Source organism: Apis laboriosa, unplaced genomic scaffold, assembly GCF_014066325.1.
Source record: "Apis laboriosa isolate Shangri-la unplaced genomic scaffold, ASM1406632v1 scaffold12_cov154, whole genome shotgun sequence".
Lineage (NCBI taxonomy): Eukaryota > Metazoa > Arthropoda > Insecta > Hymenoptera > Apidae > Apis > Apis laboriosa.
In genome coordinates, this window is record NW_025221207.1 from 5,009,140 (window position 1) to 5,030,322 (window position 21,183).

The 21,183-nt window shown below is 36.6% G+C and overlaps 1 protein-coding gene across 7 annotated transcripts in view; it reads right to left on the reverse strand.

Moving 5' to 3' along the window:
• Positions 1–21,183, reverse strand: part of LOC122720392 (transcription factor AP-2-epsilon) — a 236,919-nt gene that overhangs the window by 120,600 nt on the left and 95,136 nt on the right. Inside the window, exon 7 of one of the 7 annotated variants that reach the window (XR_006347761.1) lies at positions 3,400–3,524. The exons of the other annotated variants lie outside the window; for them this stretch is intronic. The gene's annotated coding sequence lies outside the window, so the exon portion shown is untranslated. The remainder of the gene's footprint in view (positions 1–3,399; positions 3,525–21,183) is intronic. 7 annotated transcript variants of the gene reach the window in all.

Genomic DNA, 21,183 nt, shown 5'->3' on the forward strand with positions numbered 1-21,183 from the left:
TTTACTCGGCTCGGAAAGAGGGGAGAAAGGAAACAAAGTAATAACAACGGAATGAGAATAAGAAGGTAGGTTTGAATCCTTAGGTCGTGCCGCACAAACTTCAACAACCGCGCAGCCGCATTAAGGCGGCTTTCTATCGCGTTTATTATCCGCGGCAAATGGCTTCTGCCAACCTCGTTTCCCGTTTCTCTAATTCCGTGAATCCCGCCCCGTGATGACCGCTCCTGATCCTCCACTTTGTATTCTAATTCGTCGGCGATTTGTATAAAATATCGAGCTTCCTTTCAAATCGAGCATTTTCGTTCGTTCGACGAGAATTGAACTTTACGAAAGTTTTTCGAATTAAGAAAATATTCGTTCGTTGATTTTATCTTATTTCATTCCTGTTTCCTCTTTCCAGATATATAATACAGTTTTGCAATTCACGATAAAATATCGAACGATTCTTTTGAAACTTTTTTTCGAATCGAAGTTCGATCGTTGAGAATTGAACTTTATCCCTTTCAACTTGAGATATTGTATACTTCATAAATTAATATCGATTACAAAAAAAAAAAATAGATAATGAATATTATATGTAGATACGTTCAAGAGAAATTCAAACTTCTTAAAAGAACCTCTCAGATAAGATAAATAATAATTTTGATAATATATTTATTACTCGAGCACGTAATGTTAATAATTCATGCTCCACAAACGATAAAATGAGAAATTGCTTTCTTGCGATATTTTTTTTTTTTAATTTTTCCCAAAAAAACAAAATTTCCAACTTCCAAATACCAAATATCTTTTGCTGCAATCAATTTTGCATTGAAAATTATACGTAAATTAGATTGAATGTTGAATGAATGATAATCAGTGTTCAGCAAAGCACGAAATTCAATAATGGATTGGGACGATTACTGCTATTACACTTCACGACTATCAATTGATAATCAGTTGTGATTACGTTTTCTTGAATTTCACAGTCGTCACGAAAACTATTGTAACTTTTTATCGAAGACGATTATTTCTACTTTGAATCGAGAACAATTTCGTATTAAGCTGTAGACATCGTATTGTATGTTTGATCCATATCTTCTATCCAAAAATTATTGATGTTCGATATTAAATTGTAATATAAAAATTTTACAATTCAATCATATACTACTACAGATAACGAACAGTAATTATTTTAATAATCTACGCTATCTAATCTAAATCTCTTATGCAATATAAATAGATTGGTGATTATTACAATCTTTTTAATTAAATCTTATATCAACACAATGATTTAAATACAATATTTCAAACAACCAATTTAACAATTTCTTTCTCATTTTTTAAAAAGATTTATCTCTACATTTTAAAGAAATTAATTTCTGATTTAACAAGCATCCATCAAGAATCCAATAGAAACTTTCCAAGTTTTAAAGTTTTATTTTACAAGGGAAAAAATCTTGGCAATTTCTTCTCGAGCAGGTAAGTAACAAAAACTTCCTCCTGCGTAAAGTAAACTTAATGAAAAGAAGCTTGTTACTACAATTTACTTTATTCCCATTCAACGTGCAACAACTAGACTAGCAGTTTTCTCGGATTCTTTGAAAAATTTTCCACTCGTATTACGTGGACAGAATTGAATTGAATAATCAAAATCTTGGACTTGGAGCAACAAATTTGCACGATTTAAAAATTTACGCATTCTCTCGATATTCCTCGAATTTGTACAACAAATTTCATCGATCGACGATCATCGTGTGCTGTAATTTTGTGCTCTGCAAAATAAAAAGAAAAATGAATAAAGATAGCCGGCGAAAGGAGCATTGTACCTTTAATTGAATCTTTCTCTCACGTTACCGTTTCTTCCTACTGTGGTTTAAATTCGTTGAATTAATTATCAGGTTTGCCGGCAAATATAATGGCGGCCGAGACTTGTTTCCGTACGAAGAGCAGCGGCGGTGGTTTTAGCCTCGTGGAAATTATTTAACGCGTGCCGGGTCGCAAATTCTCTTAATTTTTCTTATCCGTTTGCAGAGATTTAAGAAACGTGATTTTCGTTTAACTCTTGAATATAACTCTTTTAACTAACGATAATAGAAATCTTTATTACACGAGACACAGAAGATAACGTAACACGAGCGATGGAATTTTTTGATATTCTACATTTTCATAGAAAAACTCAAATGTATTATTATTATTATTATTATTAACAACACAAAATATTTCACGTTCACTTTTATTGTTATCCAGAAAAAAAAACTGGATTAAAGATTTAACGATACGCATGGATTCGGACATATGCAATAAACGAAGATGATAGAATTTATAATAAAATTTGAAAAGAAAAAAATTAACAGCTATTCGTAGGATATATGTTTAAAAGAAAAAAAAAAAAGAAATACAAATTGTATTTTTCATAGAAAATACAATCGTGTCTATTTTTTTCCATTCCACGTTCCGTGAATATGATTATCGCATATATTAAAATATTAAACTTACCATTTAACTTAACGTTTCCATCTCAATTTTTCCATTAAACGATGATCAAGGAAAAAAAAAAAATAGGTACAAGTCATCGTTTCCTTCTTACGTGATTACAACGTAAGATATCATGGACACGTTCACGATTTAACGATTCTACGTGAGATAATATCCACGTTATGTTCTCTTCATTTTCTTATTTATATTCTTCTCCTTTGATACTCGAATCTCGAATGAATTTGAGTTACTGTTCAAGCGAGCGACTAATCGAGAATCGAGATCGCTTTCTTGTTCAAATTAAACAGGGATCATGCTGGCCGACAATGAAATCAGGAAACGTGCAACGGACAAAACTTAACGTGCCGTGTCGAACGATGTACTCTCGAGATAGGTAGACAAATGAGCGAACATGCAACACGGGGGAAAATAAAGTTTTCATTGATCCTCGCCGAGATACGGGGAGAGGAGAATTAAAAAAATTTTCAAATCGCTCAAATTAAAAAGTTAAGTTCGCGTTACGAAGATAGCCGACACCCTCTCTCCGAGATAGAATATTGAAACACGAGAATTATTCGTTTAAAATCAATGAATCGCAACGAATCATATTATTTTATTTGTTTGTTAGAAATTCTTTCTAATTGAAAGTTTCGGTCTTTAAATTTTTCTCCTTGATTTTTTTTTTTTTTAAATTTGAGTTAAATTCTATTATTTGAATATTTCGACAAAAAAAAGGCTTCAGGATTGATAATAAATTTCCTTAATTCTTGACTCTGAAACCATTTTGAGGCATCAACTAACTTCGTGTCCGAGAGTCGATTAGAAAATTGGCGGGAAAATACGAATTGTTGGGATCGGCGCGAAAGAAAGGCACGAAATAAAATAGATTTATGACACTGTGGGGATTGCGGCAACCGAGTTGCATAAGAGTAACACACTTACCCAGGATGCACCGCAGTCGCCGCCTCCGAGAGTCTGAAAGGCTGGCATGCATCTGAACGTCATTCTGAGCTCTACCGTCGAAATATTATCCAAACGTTCACCGCGGTTCTCCGGTCACAACTTACCTAGAACAAGACGAAACGCCTACTTAGCAATCGAATTGTGATCTGAATTGTTTAATTCGATTAATGGGGGGAAATGGGAAGAATGGACGAAGAGGAATTTGCAAGTTGGAATTTGAATTATTTGGAAAAAAGGAAGAGGAAATTTTTGAGCAATGAACATTATATAAAAGAAATGTATAAAGTTTAATAAGCATTGGAAATATTAAGGTAAAGATATCTGTTTAAATATTCATTTTGAGCAAGAAGGAAAAGCCAAAGCTTATATGCTCATCTCTGAAAATGATTAATGAATATTTAATATTGAATAAAAAAAAGATAGATACTTGAAGATGGGATATTAAATATTTCGAAGAAATGTAAGAATGTAAGAAAAAAATTTATCATAAATTATAATTAATATCGTAGAAAGTACTGAAAGAGAGATTGTTGTTGATTTATCAACTAATATTACATAAATATAAGAGGTATTGATTACACGAAGGCATCGATATTTCATTTTTCTGTAGAATGATGGATAAACGATGATAATGATAAATGTTCAGGCATGTTTTTTTTTTCTTATTTCATCAATTCCGATTCACTGCAATCTTTTATAAATTGATTAAGAACGATTCGAATGTTGAAAGAACATTAATAATTGCAACCTTCTCGCTGTAATGAAAGGATATACTATTATTGTGCTTCATAGAATTATCGATTGGACTTACGAAACATCAATATTTACGTTAAACATAAACATATAAAACCTGTAATCCATTCACTATGAAGTGAAGCATAATTAATATAGGTGTGATTAATATAATTGGCATATAAATAGATAATATTTGCTTCGTTAAAAAAGATGAATTTCATTTTTATTCTTTTTCATAATTATCTATACTTTAATATTAAAAAAAAATGATTTGGTTATTGATTTAGTTGATAATCTAATGAAATAATTTCTAAAATTTATTTAAAATCTTATTAAGAGATTAGAATCCGAGATTTAATTCTACTTTTATTACTGCTTTTTACCTGTTTCCAAAGAATCCTTTAATTTCTTTGGAACAATACAAATACATAAAACATAGTTTATACTAAACTTTTATACTAACACAATCAACATCAATTTCCAAAATTATTTAATCAAATAATTATCCTCATCATCAAAAATATCAGCAATCCAAAACAAATCTTCACTTTGATATAATTCCTATCAAACACCACAGCACCATAATTTGAACCAAGAACTAGCCTCAAAAATACTTAGCAACGCTCTTACGATCGCTCTGTAAAATTCTAACAAAATCTTTCAACCGCAAAAACATTCCAATAAATAAAAAAAAAAAAAAAAAAATCCCTCAGCAAACTACATCGAAAAGTAAACTTTTCACTCGAGTTAATTGTAAACACGTTTTAATCCTACCTCGCGGATGTTTTTGCCACATGGAAAATTCCATGTCACAAGAATGCAACATCAGAAGCATCGAACCCTGCGATCCTGGGGGCGCATTGATACGGATGCAAAGTTAAGTCGCAGCGGGTGTTCCTTACGAGCCACCTTCTTCTTCGCCCGATTTTTCATTTCCCTTTCACGCTATACTTCCCCTTAACGCGCCGCGGGTATAATGAACGTAATTTCATGTAAAACACCGCAACAGACCAAACGATAACGGTGGTGCACACGCGTTGGATGCGTGTAACTAGAAAACTGTCTGGCTACTTAACTCGCGGCCTAGAGGAACGTATCTTGATTATTCTTTTCTTCCTTGTTTTTCTCGCGGGATAAATGTTTACGAGAGGAAGTGAAACGAGACCGAGGAGAGATACCGGGGTTGTTTTCGGTATAATTAAGTTGTAATTACCGGTGGTTGATCCGGGTCTGTGATTTAGGCGTCCCGATGAAAGCTTGTTTGTTTACGAGGATGATTTATTATGTAGATTATTTTTAAAAATCGCGCACGTGTGACGAAGGGTGCACTCGTTCTTTGCAGGGTGAGGATTCGCCGCATTTTTTCTCAGGTGATTTATCGCGAATGTTCGGCATTGGTTGGATATTATTGGATCGATTGTCCCGTTTATTTGAACAAAACGTAATTCAAATAAAATAAAATTATTATAAATATAAATATAATATTTAAATTTAACGAATTAATTTATTGGATCGAAAAGATTATTGGAAATAATAAGTTTAATGGATATGTATTAATTTTATACTTGAAAAGAAAAAAAGGAGCGAATATTTTAACAATTTCTCGACGTGCATTCCGACCATGGAAATCTGGTTTATTTCGCGCGCTAAGGAATTCGAAAAATTCGAGCAGGGCGTTCTGTTGCGTAAGCGATCCTCTCCTCCCCTTTCAGCTGGCCTCCTCGAACCGATTACTAGGCCGAACGAAGCGCATTCTTTCCGCCAACGAATAAAACCACGCGAAACGAGAAGAGGAACCAGCGACTGGAAGGGTGAGGATCCCGAAGAGAAACGAGACGATGCAAAAGAGGCACACGTAGATCGAAAAGAACAACTATGGTTAAGAGAAATTAAAAATATGAACATTTCTTTTCTTTTTCTTTGTTTCCCTTTCTTTCTTCTGTCATTTTTCAATATCCTTTCATCTTTTTCTTATATTTTAATTTATAACTCGTACGCTCGCTTCCTATTCAACAATTCTCTTTTCTCTTTTCAATTATAGTTTTATACACCTTTCATTATTTCTTTTTTTGTTCCCCTTTTCTCTTAATCCTTAATCTCTTCTCTTCAATATTTTATTTGTACCCTTCTCTCTCCTATTTTCTGTTCTTTTTTTTTTCCATTTTTCATTCTTTCATTTCTCACTTTTCAATACTTCATCTTCCTTCCTATTCTTCCTATTTTTTTTCTTTTTATAATTTCCCCTTCCCACCGCTCCTCCAATCTCCTCCAATCCTCCTCCTCCGTATCATTCCTCCCCACCTCATATCCTCTTCTTTCTTTCAACACTCTTTCCCACTTTTTACAACTTCCTCTTTCCAATCTTCCAACTCCAATCTTCCCTCCTCTCATCTAATCTCCACTCTTCCTCGACCTCTTTTTCTTCCCGTTGCCAACCATTTCTCACTCTTCTCCGTCCACTCTTCCCTTTCTCCCCTAACCTCCCCCTTCCCCTAACCCAGACCTGGCGGAAAACGCAGCAACCGATGCCGCCGCGGCGATGAATAATGGATTTCGAACGCAGCCATGCCAGCTACCCACCCCGGTTGAATATTCATAATGCGTTTCTACGCCACGTGATACGAGATCCTGCAGCGTTCCACGAGACGAGCACGCGCTCGCGAAACGGGACGCAGCCACACACCGCTCTGGACCGGCAACAATCGAGCCGATGGTGAACCCGGCATCGGGAAACCCATCGGCGTTATACAGAGGCGTGTGGATCGTGGACGAGGCTTGAACGATTCTCGCGGGGCCTGCACAGCCCAGTCGCTGTTTGGCCTATGTTTCGAATATGAAATCGTTCGGGCGGAAACCACGCGTGGTTCTAGGCCTACCAGGTTTACTGTTTGAATATGGAGTCATTTGGCTACGAGGCTCGTCGTCGTACGCGTGCCCCTGCTTGATTAAACGGGGAATGATTGTATCGCTGATTGATATTCCGGTTCACTGTGTAGATGGTTTGATTTTCTCAATAGAATTCCATTCTATTTTAGAAGTTTGTGAACAATTATTTTCTTGTTTGCAAGATTTTTAGATTTCGATTAATTATTAATTTCGTTAAAGGAATTGGTTCACTGTGTAGGTGGTTTGATTTTCTCAATAGAATTCCATTCTATTTTAGAAGTTTGTGAACAATTATTTTCTTGTTTGCAAGATTTTTAGATTTCGATTAATTATTAATCTCGTTAAAGGAATTGGAGAAATCGTTTGTCGTTATAATATTGGGGTAATTCTTTTTTATTATTATTGTTATTATTATATTATTCGAATCGTGGAATCTTGTTGAAGAAATTATATTCTTTGCAGCGTTGTAAATGCAAAAGAAATATCCGGAATGGAAGGAATATCTCGAATCTCTCGTCTTGAAAAAAAATTCCAATGGATAAACGAGTCTCGAATGAAATCATTTATTTTCTTACCGTTTAGAATTAGGTTTACGCAATAGATTCTGAACAACGTACGCGCGATATTACATCGCATGTAATTTATTCAAATTATCATAATTTAACTTTCGTTTTACGACCGTTAATGATCGTTTATTTTCGATTCTTCTGATTTATAAATTATAAATTATATGCACACTTAATTTCTATCGTTTAATAAAAGATGTAAAATATCTATAAAAATTTTACTTGTAACTTTTTTTAAAATATATATATATATATATATATATATAATAAGAAAACGCATTTTATTTTTCGAGGCAACATTAATGTTCCTTCAGCCGAATAAAATAGTAAACATCTTTCTGCTTTTCACTGGTTACGAACGCGTGGAAAGGATTAAAACAATAGAGATGAGGCAAAGGGAATACGTAAAAGCGATGTCACAAAGCAGAAGATAATATTAGTCGACTTTAAACTGCTACTTCAAACTGCTGTTTCAAATAAAAATTGTAAATACTTCTTCCTCTGTTCCCCGAGACTTTGAAAAAAAAAAAAAAAGAAAAAAAGAAAAAAAACTGCAAACAACAAAGAAAGGGTGGAACAAAAGGAAAGACGAAAAGGGAATCCTATATTCCTACGAAACTGAACTTCATCTTTCAAGTGTGAGACGACTATGTACTTTAAATTGAAACGTGTTCATCTTACGTGTTCTCGTAAGAAATTCACCCAGATCCAGTAGTAGTAGAAATCTTTAGAAACATATTCGTCTACTCCATTCATAATATTTCGTATTAATTTTAAATCTCCTCCAATATCATTTCCAATTACCAAAAACAATATCACCAAATCAGTCTCGATAAAGCAGCAAGAAAAATACAAATCCTCAATTTCCATCGTCATATACAAATCATCCATATTAGAATATTATCCATCCCAAATCAACAAATCCCCCTTTTCTCCATCCCAACCAACATCGATTACATAATTACACACTGCAACGACATAATAACTTACACCACTTTACATAAATTTTCCCGATTTGCCAACAATCGGCAAGAAATTATTACAACGCGATGCCGGATCGAGAGTCGATTCATCCATCCCTCTTCTCAACGTCTATCTATCTATCTATCTCTCGGAAATCCCTGAATACCCTGAGTCACAGTATTACAATCGTCGAACCGGCCACGAGTACACGAGTATATTTATACGCCTGCAATCGTTATCATCTTTTATAGATATCGTTAGGGCCGAGCGAGGCGGACGACACCACGGGATGGGCTGGTAAGGCAGCTGCAATAACAGCAGCAGTTTCCAGCTTCGAAACCTGGCTGTCTCTATGGCGGCCTCGACGATTCCGGGTATCCCGAATTCCGAGTGTACTCGTTGTTTTTTTTTTTGTTTTTTGTTTTTTCTTTTTTTAATGGTCACCAGCATCCACGACTGCACCACCACCACCACCGTTAACGACGCGCCATTAAATCGAGTTAACGAGGGGGGATCCGCGCTATTTACCGGGCTATTTCCTAGGCGGACGATCGTTTCGCCTCGCCATCGGTAAACCGCAAAACGGCCGATGCCTTTCATGGAAACGCAGTGGACACTATCCCGCGACATAGATACTCTCGTCGAGGGCTCGTTGCGAGCAAATAGTTAGGATTCGGCGTTATGGTTATCATTTTTTATATCTTCTTCTTTTTTTTCTTTTTTTTTTTTTTTTTTTACAAAGGGAATCGGTTTCCAACCGTTAGATCCTTTCGTCGTTATCGAGGAGGGGACTTTTGTCTCTTGAACGGAATGGCTCCATTTTCTTTTTTTTCCCCTCCCTTTTTTTCTTTCTCTTCTGCGGTAGGCTTGCGGCCGAGGAGTGAAAGAGAAAAAGAGATATATATAGAGAGAGAGAGAGATCAGGGATGAGCGTGGTGGGTAAATTGTTTGGCGAGCTGATTAACTCATTGAGCGTCGAGAGATTGGAAGAAGAGATATTATAAGAGGCGAGGTTCGTCAGGTGTTTGGAGATTTTTTTTTTTTAACCGAGATCTATCATCTACTTATACGAAAATAAAATCGAGATCAAATGTATGCAACGAAATGCATAATATTAAATATAAAGAATATCTCGTCGTGGATATATATATATATATTTTTTTTTAAATTTCTCGTCTCCGAAATCGCGATGATGATGGAGATTTTCAATGCTCGATTATTAACGTCGATTACCGCATATCCCAATGTAAATTCAGGCGTGTAAATTGTTTGATTGCCATAGAATCGCGGTTGTTCGTGTAACATTTGCTCGCGGCAGCTCAGTTTAATTTATTTACGCTTCCGTAGCGTGTTATTTCAAACGATCCGGTGTTGTTCAACGGACTCTGACACGTCCACCCCTCCCCTCCCCTCGTTTCCCCCCCCATTTTTCCTTGTTTTTTTTTTCTCCCTCCCCTCCAACAACGTTGATACGCTCGTTAAAAAATAAATTGGGCTCGCGAGTGACGAAATTAAATCGAGAAACGAATTTTAACACAAGGAGGGAGGGAGGGAGGGAGGGAGGGAGAGAGGGGGGGGGGGGCAATGGAAAGGACGGCGATGGTCGATTAATAATGCAAGGTGGGCCTCGAACCCACCTTGTTAAATCGGCGACTGGAATAAGATTCATGGTATCGGCATTCCACCGGTTTCGGTTGAAATTACAGGAAAAACGTGTTTACGATCACGTAAAATTATCGTAAAAATCTTTTCGACGCGAATAAATTTGTATTCGCTTGTTAAGACTACTTTAAGCAGTTTTTGATAATTGATAATCACTGTGATGTTTCGGGATGGAAGTATCGATGTTGCCTAGAGGAGGGACAGCAATAATTATTGCACAGTGGTGTAAAGCGCAAGACGACACTTTATCAATCTAACGTATCCTAACGTATCCTAAACTGCATTTCTTCATTTTTCCGTGTATTATTTCAAAATACAATATATTTCATAAGAGTGTTTGGAGACTTTTTTGAACAGGTACGCGTAGTTAACACAGCATGACCCGATTTTAAGACACGAAGTAATTAAAACGTCATCAGAGTTAACTCAAAGAGGTTGAGTATACCAGCACACACACACACACACACACACGTATTATATTATACACATACACAACAAGTACACGCGCGATATGAAACGAATATAATTCCAGAGAAAAGATACAATGATCTTAAATTGCACGCCTATCAATTTCCCTTTCTTTCCAAGAATAAAGAAAATTATCTTCTCTCAACCATCTCTCGAAAGAGTAATTTCTAAAAACAAAAGAAAAAAAAATAATAATATCAACCAAGAATATAATCCTTGGACCGTCAAAGATAAACACCTATCCCCCACCAATTCGCTGTCTCGCATAAAATTTCCATTTTTTAATTACCCTCTCATCGCCACCGTGACGACAAACATTAGATTAACAAAATTACGCGATTCTCCTCTTGTCTGGATCGACGTCCACCGTGCCGAAGGGTGGTATAATCGTATCTGGCCAAAGATATCGCGGCACGGTGTTAAAACGCACGGTTTTAATTGGGAGGAGAGGGAAGGAGGAATGAAAAGTCATTAGTCCAGTGGACGGTGGGCAATTAAAAAAATTATTATCCCCTTGTATCCGGCTTGCAACGAATCCGTTGGCGCTGGCTCTATCCTCGAACGCGTTCATATTAAAAACCGCAAAAACATCTCGAACCGTGCGCTTGTAACGCGCCCCTTCCCGCCATTCTTTATGGTTACAATTTGATGCTATTAACCGTGTTAATCCCTTCTCTATTGCGCGTATTACCACCACACACGTGCACGCGCACAGTTTCGTTTTGTTCGCGCCGGTTTCCATCTTACGGTGAGCGACTTCGAATCTGTAATGAGCTGACTCATTGCATAAAACGACGATATAATTACGGGTGAAAATCAAGCTAGAACGAAGGGAGGAGGAGGAGGAGGAGGAGGAGGAGGTTTAATTTCGCTTGGAAAAGTCGTTTCTGATTTTTGCCGATCTGTGATCCGGTTGGAATAACGCTTTAATGGTTTTTTTTTTGCTCTTCGAGTGCTTGGAATCTCGCTTTGTTATTATATCCGATAAGGGAAATTGTTTTAGTTTGGAGAATATTAATTGTTGTGAGAAGATTTTTTAAACTTTTATTTTTATTGTCGAGATATAATGTTAGTAAATATAATGTAATTTAGAAATATTTGAAAAAAGGTTTTCGTTGCTGCTTTGAAATGTTGATGAGGAAAATATTAGGAAGCCGAGAAGTTTGGAGAACGAGGGCAAATTAACACCGAGTTACGTACGTTAAATTTTAGACACAGATTTTATCAATTGTTTCCAAAATATCTGGAACTTCATTTACTTATCCCAATTTGGGGAACAAATACCGCTATAACTGGACTTCGTGTAATAGGAATTTCTTCCTACAATCATGATTTTTCATTCAGAATAATAAGAATTCGCGTTTAGATAGGATTCAATCCATATGGCTGGGCTTCGTGCACTATCTAAAATTTTCATTTCAATAAAAACGAATTTCAGATAGGTGAATCGACTTTTAGCGTGAAATTTATAATCGTGATTATAGAAATCTCTTCCTTCTCAATGCTCTTAATAATTTCTGTTTCCATTAAAAAGTACCGCCATCTCGAATTCCATTCGCAATTAGAAAAATTTTCGAGCGAAGCGAGCAATCAAGGAAAGCGTAATTGCCAATCGATATAAGCAAATTACCCAGCAATTAAAAGTAGATGCATCTCGTGAAGAAGGATTAAAACGATCCAAGATTAAGAATCATTCCTCTTTTTCGTGTTCAGAAAGAAAAAGTATATATATGACTCGACAATTTCGAAGAACTGGTGATTCATACCTTTCCTCCTTCGAGAACGATCATATTTTTCCTTTCGTGTCAGTCGATTAAATTATTAGGTTCTGAATTCCGGTTGGCGAGTTCTAGGCTTCAGGTTGCATTCATCCTGATCATTTGGATGATTGAGGATATCGAATCGAAACTTTTATTACAGCGATTGATATTGACTCGTCCAGAAGAAGAATTTCCAGGAAACGAACGATTTTTTATTTACGAAATTCGCAGCAATAAAACTGCTGTTGTGCTTGTACAAGAAACAACAAGATCGTGAAGGGAAACATTGAAGCGATGTGCTTGTAAAAATTTCATCATTACGACCAATTTATCCCGAATAGTTAAGACAAATATCGATTATTCCAAGAAATAACGAGAATGCAAACGAGAGAATATAAATTTACACGAGCAACTATTACTAACAGTACCCTTATCCATCACTTTTCAAGATACAATTACAAAATACATCTTACTATATCCCCTAAATATTCTCTATCTATCGCTCATACGCCATAAGAATAAATTAAACACACCTATCCCAACAACTGGACAAATCCGAGCCAGCTTCCATTCCCAGCAATTCCCTTCCGAACAACCTCCTCTCATTAATCCCCCATAACAAAAAACCAGACTGCCTCTTCGACGATCCGTAATTTAAAGAAACGAAGGTAGCAGCGATGCGTCCAAAGAAATTCTCGAATAAATACTTTCTCTTTCTCTCTCTCTCTCTTCCTCTGCATCAAAAGAAATCTCTAACGAAAGAATCGACGTCTATCGACATTTCTCACCGAGCGAGCAAGAGAGAGAGAGAGAGAAAGAGAAAGACGCGTCCTGTACACTTAATAAGAATTCCATCCACGACCGACTAGAGAGAAAATAATGAAGAGCAAGCATCGGGATAATCACGAAGTTAGGCGAGAGAGGGCCCAAGAAGAATCAAATCCACATTGGCCCTCGATAATGGCCGGCCGAGGGGGCGACGAAAGTGGCGGAGGAGGAGGAGGAAGAAACGCGTGCAACCGAGGGGAGGGAAGAAGAAAGGGTCGTCGTAAGAAGGAAGGAAGCGTAAGAAATTGGGCCCGGGCCCCGAGACGTGGATGGCCGCTGCTCTCTAAAGAGCGAACGCGCAACATTCCATATCCATTACAATTACCGAATAATTCCAATGTTGGCCCAGATTCGGGACCAAAAGGAACCCGAAATTAGGTTGATTAGAGGCTACCGTTCGGTAAGGATCGCCACTACCGGAATTTAACCAGTTATTATATAGATACCGGCCAGCCGGCGGGGGGAGGAGGAGGGGAGTGGGAGGGGGATGGACGGTAGGAAACGAAGAGGTGGATGGGACACACCGTGGCTCACGTGAAACTTTGTTACTGGCTCGATAATTGAAACTCGCGGCCGAAAGTATTACTTTCCACTACGGTGAAATTGGCCGGCCGCGTAATTGAAACATCCTGTGCCCGTGGAGAGAGAGAGAGAGAGAGAGAGTGAGAGAGAGGGGGGAAGAGAGAGAGAGAGAGAGAGTTACGTCGATTCGGGGGTTGAAGGGTTTTCGATGGAGACGCCAATATTCTGATGGGATATCGTTTGGATATCGTGGAAATCGTGTTGCGAACTTCTTCCAAGTTCGACGATTTGCGAAAATTTTAATTCGAGGGAGTGGATGATTATTTATTTCAATTATTTTTTTTTAATAATTTTTCTCTTCGTAATGAATTTTCCTCTACGTAAAAAAATAAATTTTTATTTATATCGAAAGATTAATCGATAATTATAATCGCGCAATAGACCACTTATTTTCCAATAACTTAATAATACCATTATTTCGTCAAATAAACGGATCTGGAATGGAAAATTATATCCCCTAATATATCGCTAAAACAAATAAATCTCTGTTATTTATTCTCATACATATTCGAAGGGAAGAACATTTCTCCATTCTCGAGAAAAATTCTCATTATCACGACCTTAATACCTCATCGTACCGCCAACCAACAGAATTTTCAATTCTACTCTTCTAACACTCCCTCTGTTCCTGTACCGATTTGATGAAGTTTCGAGCGGCGACGTTTGAATTTATGGGGGTCCATCTCCAAGGAACCTATTTCCTACGTCCTTACCAAGTAGCCAAAGAATCAACTGTCCTTAATTCTCCTCACCGTGAAACGTTCATCAACTCCTCCATTACGAATAACGCCAACACTTTTCCAACGCCATCAAACTAATACCAATTTTCACTCGACGTTTGCCCATTTCGAATCGATCATAATCGCGTTTGATTAGCCTTTCTTGCTGAGCCCTATGCTACGAGAAGAACAAAAGGGGGAAAAAGATGGAACGAAATTCGTTAAAACGTCATCACTGTGGTATGGTAATCGCAATTCTTCTTGCGCGTTTTATCGCGCGATTAAACCTGTTTGCACAGGTTAAATGACGGATTGTGCAATTTTGTCAAAATCGTAGCCACGCACCGTTGCGCACGAGCGATCAGCGCACGACATGCTTGGCACCCGTTAATAATTAAGCAACGGAGTGCGTGTGGATTATCTGATCGTAGGAATCGCGTCCCGTAAAATTCATTTCTCTATCCTATCCTACGGTTAAACTTTGTCCAAGTATGATTAAGCAAATTTGAGGATATGATGGAAGCGAGTTACGCTCGGTACTCGATTGCAAATTTGTTGTGAATAAAATCTTCGTGGCGTGACGTGGCCTGATACGGTAACCAGATTTGATAAGGTTTTCTTTTCTTTTTTTATATCCGCGACGTAAGAACGAATTTTTGCAAATGTATTTTGAAATTGATACGTACATACATTGTTTTTACCTTTATTATTATTATTATTATTTCTTTCTTTCTTTTTTGCGCGCGTTTCGTACTTTGAGTTAAAGTTGCTTCTAATTAGGATGTTGCCGATGGGACAGTTTATCAAATGCGAGTTTATATTCAGAGACGTATGATTGAGCGTTGGCTATTAATCTTTGGCCGGGAGATTTATAGAGGCCGTTTTTCAATCGTGGAATGATTTAATTAGCTGAATTTTTTAAGAATCGGGCGGTTTATTTAGTTTCGTGATTGGATTTGAGAAACGATTGTATTTTTTCTTTCTTTTTTTTTTTTTTTTTATAGGTAAATTTATACACTTAGAAAAACGTAAAATTAATAACGCGTTTCAGTACGAAGAGAATGACTAAGGAAAGGAACTATTTATGACTCGATCGGTTGAAATCTTATCTGAAATTAATAATTCTTATTAACACTATGTATTTACGTTTCACCGTTTTTAATTTTTTTCAACGCGTAAATCACAGAAGTTTATCCGATCTTAAAGATAGCCTACACTGTGAAAAATTCTTATCTCGAAAATCAGAAGCTTAAGTTTAATTATCTTAATTTCAACGCGACTTTTATTCCCATTACCTTTATAATTTTATTATTCTACGATACTTTTTAATCACAAAAGACATCATCTAAATAGAAATCGTTGGTTAAATTCTTTCTACGAATCAACGAGTATCGTTTCACTTTTTTTTCCACCAAATCTCACGTAGAAATCTACTTAATCCCCCCCTCCCCCCAAAAAATCACTTCCTTCGAACAGAAATCAGCGATCAAACATCTCACAATTTTTCGAAACATCTTCACAATTTTTTTCGATCGAAAGGCAATCGAAAGATATCGAACGTTCGATGACAAAATCGAAATCGTATTTAATCATAACGCACAACTCGTCGAGATTCGTCGAGTTTCCTTTCGCTCGTGCCACGACTCTTCTCGAATCCGCGCTTTTTATCAACGGATGTAATTTAATTAAGCACAATACGTTTATAGTGTTCGGTTGAATTACGATTGGCCGGGTGATAAATCGTGCCATTTTAATGGCTACCATCTTCGAGCAATTATTATAGCACGCCTTCGAGAGACGCTTGTCTGCCCACGCAGATGACAACGAGCGATCGAAAACACGTTTGCCGGGATAAGCAGCCATTAACTTGGAATGTCCGAATGGCATTGGAGTGGCAACGAGAGCTTCACGAATTTCAATTTCACTTTTCCAGAAAAATCTTATCCTCCATTTTATATTAATAAAAATATTTGGAATATTATTATTACAAAGTTTTATAATCCAATTCGACTCAAACCCTTCTTCTTCTCTCAACCAAGATCAAGCAATTCTCGATCTATATTTTCAAATCTTTCCTTTTTAATTCCACCACTCGTTCGAAATTACTTAAATTTATTTCTTCAACGTAGAATATTTGAAGATTATTCGCCCCAAAAACTCGAATTCTCATTCTCGTTTAAAACATGCGTACGAAGAACTCTTTTTCTTCTCTTAACCAAGATCAAACAATTCTCGATCTATATTTTTCAAATCTTTCCTTTTCAATTCCACTACTCGTTCGAAATTACTTAAATTTATTTCTTCAACGTAGAATATTTGAAGATTATTCGCCCCAAAAACTCGAATTCTCATTCTCGTTTAAAACATGCGTACGAAGAACTCTTTTTCTTCTCTTAACCAAGATCAAACAATTCTTAATCTATATTTTCAAATCTTTCCTTTTTAATTCCATCACTCCTTCGAAATTACTTGAACTTATTTCTTCAACGTAGAATATTTGAAGATTATTCGCCCCAAAAAATTCTCATTCTCGTTTAAAACATGCGTGCAAAGAACCCTTCTTCTTCTCTTAACCAAGATCAAGCAATTCTCGATCTATATTTTTCAAATCTTTTCTTTTTAATTCCACCACTCGTTCGAAATTATTTAAATTTATTTCTTCAACGTAGAATATTTGAAAATTATTCGCCCCAAAAACTCGAATTCTCATTCTCGTTTAAAACATGCGTGCGAAGAACAATGCAGGAATGCAAGGGGGCGCAACGTATGTACGCGCGTTGAGAAGCATTTCCGCCCACGCGGTTATGGGCCAGTCCCCCGCGAATTCTTTAATACCGAAATAAGCTTGAAACCGTTTCGTTTCAGGGGTTAACCAGAGGTCCTTCGAGTACTTGTCTGCCAGTTCCGCCGTTTGAATGGCTAGTTAGCGCGAAGATTGGTTTTCTTCGCGTTATTGGGTCCCTTCTTCGCTCGGTGTTATTGGGATCACCCAAACACACGGCAGTAAAATCGGCTAAGCTGGCGGTTATTTATTGCTCGTGGTGGCACAGGTGAAAGAAACAGGCCTCACTCACCTACCACGCCATCCCTCTTTCTTTCTCCCCCCTCCTTCGCCTCTCCCCTTTTCTTAATTGTTTCTTTTGCGTGCTATCAAACGGTTCTTAAAATAGGTAACACGCTACTATCCCCGATTCTATCGTCCTTCTATTTTGTTCACACCTTTTGTTTGCGTTCTTTGTGTACAACGAGTTTCTTCTCTCTCAACTCTTGTCGAATCGTATCGTGTAAATATTGACGAGAATTACAAATCGATGAAAAAAAAAAAAAGCGAGAGAGATTAATGATTTAAAGGAAGAAAGGTATCAAGAAAGATAGCTTGAATTGGGAATAAATCACGGCCAATTCTTTCTTATGGAACGAAACGTTATTTACTACTGTTTCGACGTTGATGATGAGTACTGAAATATATTTCGACGACGTTACTGGGATTAGAAAATTCGCGCGGCGAACAACAAAAGTCGATGAGGGAGAGACGGAGGTGAAGAACGGTTGATTGAAACGTCAGCCAACAGAAGTTATGTTCTATGTTGCGCTACACGTTCCTTCTCTCCTTCAATCCTTATATAACGCACCATGGTTCGATCGTATTGTCGCTTTTTCAACAAATTTCCGACGAGAGATTCGATTGTAACAAATACAATAAAACTGGATTCCTCGCCAGACTTGATACATAAAAAATATGATACATAATTTCGAAGCAGAAAATTCCATTCCAAATTTCGCGATAATTTCTTTTGAAATGTTTCGAATAAAACAGTTTGAACTTTCTTGATTCCTAATAATTCCGGATATCTATAAAAAGAAGAAAGAGTTTCCTTTCACGAACCGGCAAACATATTATTATTTTTATCTTTATCAACGATAAATTTCAGTTAGAAATCAGGAAAACACTTGCAACACCTCGAAGACGTTAAAAGCAACGACGAAATTGTTAGAACGGCGTCTATTTCTCCGCCACTTGAGGAACGATTAATAGCCTAATAACTGTTCGTACATCCATTCCTTGCCCGTTAATTTTAACATGATGTGATTTTTCTCGGGTTCGTTTAACAGTATCCATTGTTACACGTAATTAACACAAGCGTTGTTATGCTTGAATTATATTCAGACATTTTTTTTCGCGATTACGAACTTAATCATCGTCCAGAAAACTACGCGCAGACAAGAAAATGAATATTTATTTGTAAATTTATATCCTTTCATTGAACGAAGAAATTTAGAAACTCGAAGTTTCGAAACTCTCGAAATTTGTTTTGTTTAAATTCCGACAAGTATAATTTATTGAACAAATATGAGTAAATAATTTGACGAAATATGGATCGATTGATTTTTTTAATTTTGTTAAATGATATACCTATACATGGTGCATGATGCAACGCGAAGTTATTTTTTAATTAGCAAAAGGTAAATATTATACATGAAATTCACAGATTTTTATCAATCATTTCACGATAATAACGCGATATGTTTTGTACCAGTCAATATTGAGTAACTAAATAAAGCGTGTAAATTTCCTGCAAATATTTGATTTTCGCTTGGATGATGAAAAAAGAGAGAGATAGGGGGGGGAGAGAGAGAAGAAATAACAATCCGTTCTTCATTCGCGGAAGTATGAATGAAAATGTAAATTACGTTATTAAATGAAATTAATTGCTGTATAATATGTATGATAAAAACAATATAATTCGAATTAGATAAGAACGCATAAAGAGTTAGTTTATTTTATATCTATAATTAGATTCGGACCTGTGCAAGAATTGCTAAAATGGAGTAAGTTGATAATTAAAGAATCTAATTAATGTTCAAACCTTGTGTTGCGATTCTTTGCACTGAAAAACTCAACTTTACTCGTTATGAAATTCCAAATTGAGATATAGAAACTGAAGGATTCACTAAAACTATAAAGACCAACTAAAATCCTACAATTACTGAAAAGATTAAGAAAATAATATTTCATCCCTATTCTCCATTAATTAATTAATTCCCATTCGTTTCCAACTTATTACACAGTTATACCCAATAATTCTAATATTCACGAAATACGAATTACAACACGAACAACCTGCCAAACATTGCCTCAAATCCATCAAAACCGAATTAACAAAAAAAAAAAAAAAAAAAAAAAAAAAAATCTATCGAGGAGGCCGATCGAAGAAGGCAATCGATCGCACTCCTCCCACGCAAAAATCGGTCGAAACGGGCGTGACGAACGAGAAGAGGCTACCACTCGGGGGATGAAACTCGCGGCGGCGGCCATTCACGCTTGTAAAATACGCGCGAACTCGCGCCAGGCGCGAGCCGTTCGCCATTCAACCCGTGCAATAGAGGCAACCACCGTTAAGAATGATTCCATTGTGGCAAGATTTTACGAGTCGCTGTTAAAGCCTGTCATTACAAGCCGGCCTGTTCCGATGTTGCTCGCTCTGTTTGCTCCACGCAACAAATCCCCGATGATTTACCGCTCAATTTTATGAACTTATATTCCATAAGACTGACGTATCTATTTCACTTAAACGCGTCCCCGGGGCGCGTTACGAATCGACGTATTACTCGTAACGCCATTGTGCCGGCTTTTATTACCCGAGGCCAAGTGTACGGATAGGTGCAGATCGGTTGAACGGATTTTATCTTTAAAATCGCGAGATTCTTCTTGAATGTCGATCGTTTCGAAGTTCGCGTCTCGATTCGCGTTTGAATTTTCGCGGGCGTGAAAAGAAATGGTCGATGAACGCAATGGCGGAGATACGTATTTTGGTAAACGGAATCGTCAAACGAATGAATTTAAATCTTTCGAAATGGAAAGAACGGAAACTCGAGGTATAATATGTTGTAGAATTTGAAACGATGGATGGAAATTTATATCTAATTCGTTACGAGGTTTCGATCGAGCAACTTTTCCGTTTGAATTCTCGCGGGGAAAAAAGAAACGCGATGGCGGCTGAAGGTGTACGGTATGTATACCGTGAAAATTTATAAACCGATGGAAATTTCTAATAGGAACTATTATTATTTTCGACGTTATATCGGGCTATGAATAAACGTGGATAATATATATAATTGAGTTTGAATTTGAACAACGAATAATCTACTCGCGCAGCTTTCTTTTCGTGCGAATAGAAAGAAGCTTGTAACGGAAAGAAAAAGAAAAGGTGAAGTGTATAAAATGAAATGGCTATCTAGAATAATATTTAACATAGAAATATTAAATACTCATAAATACATAATGGACACCATTAAGAGAAACTTGAGTATTAAATTGTTTTTGTCACGATCCCACCACCGATCGAGCAATTCAACTGTATCAAATTTACGAGCATTTATCATGATCGCAAAACGCATGACTAAAAGATTACGATTTCTATGAATAACACCGTATTTCCCCGCATAATGTTACCTTATTATCCAATTCTTATCCACCGATTTCTTGCTAGATAGAACCACGGTTCTTACAACTGTGTTTTCACGTTTTGCAGAAAAAAAAAAAGAAAAAAATAATACTGCAATTTCTCATACCAATTCCTTATTCCCGATAAA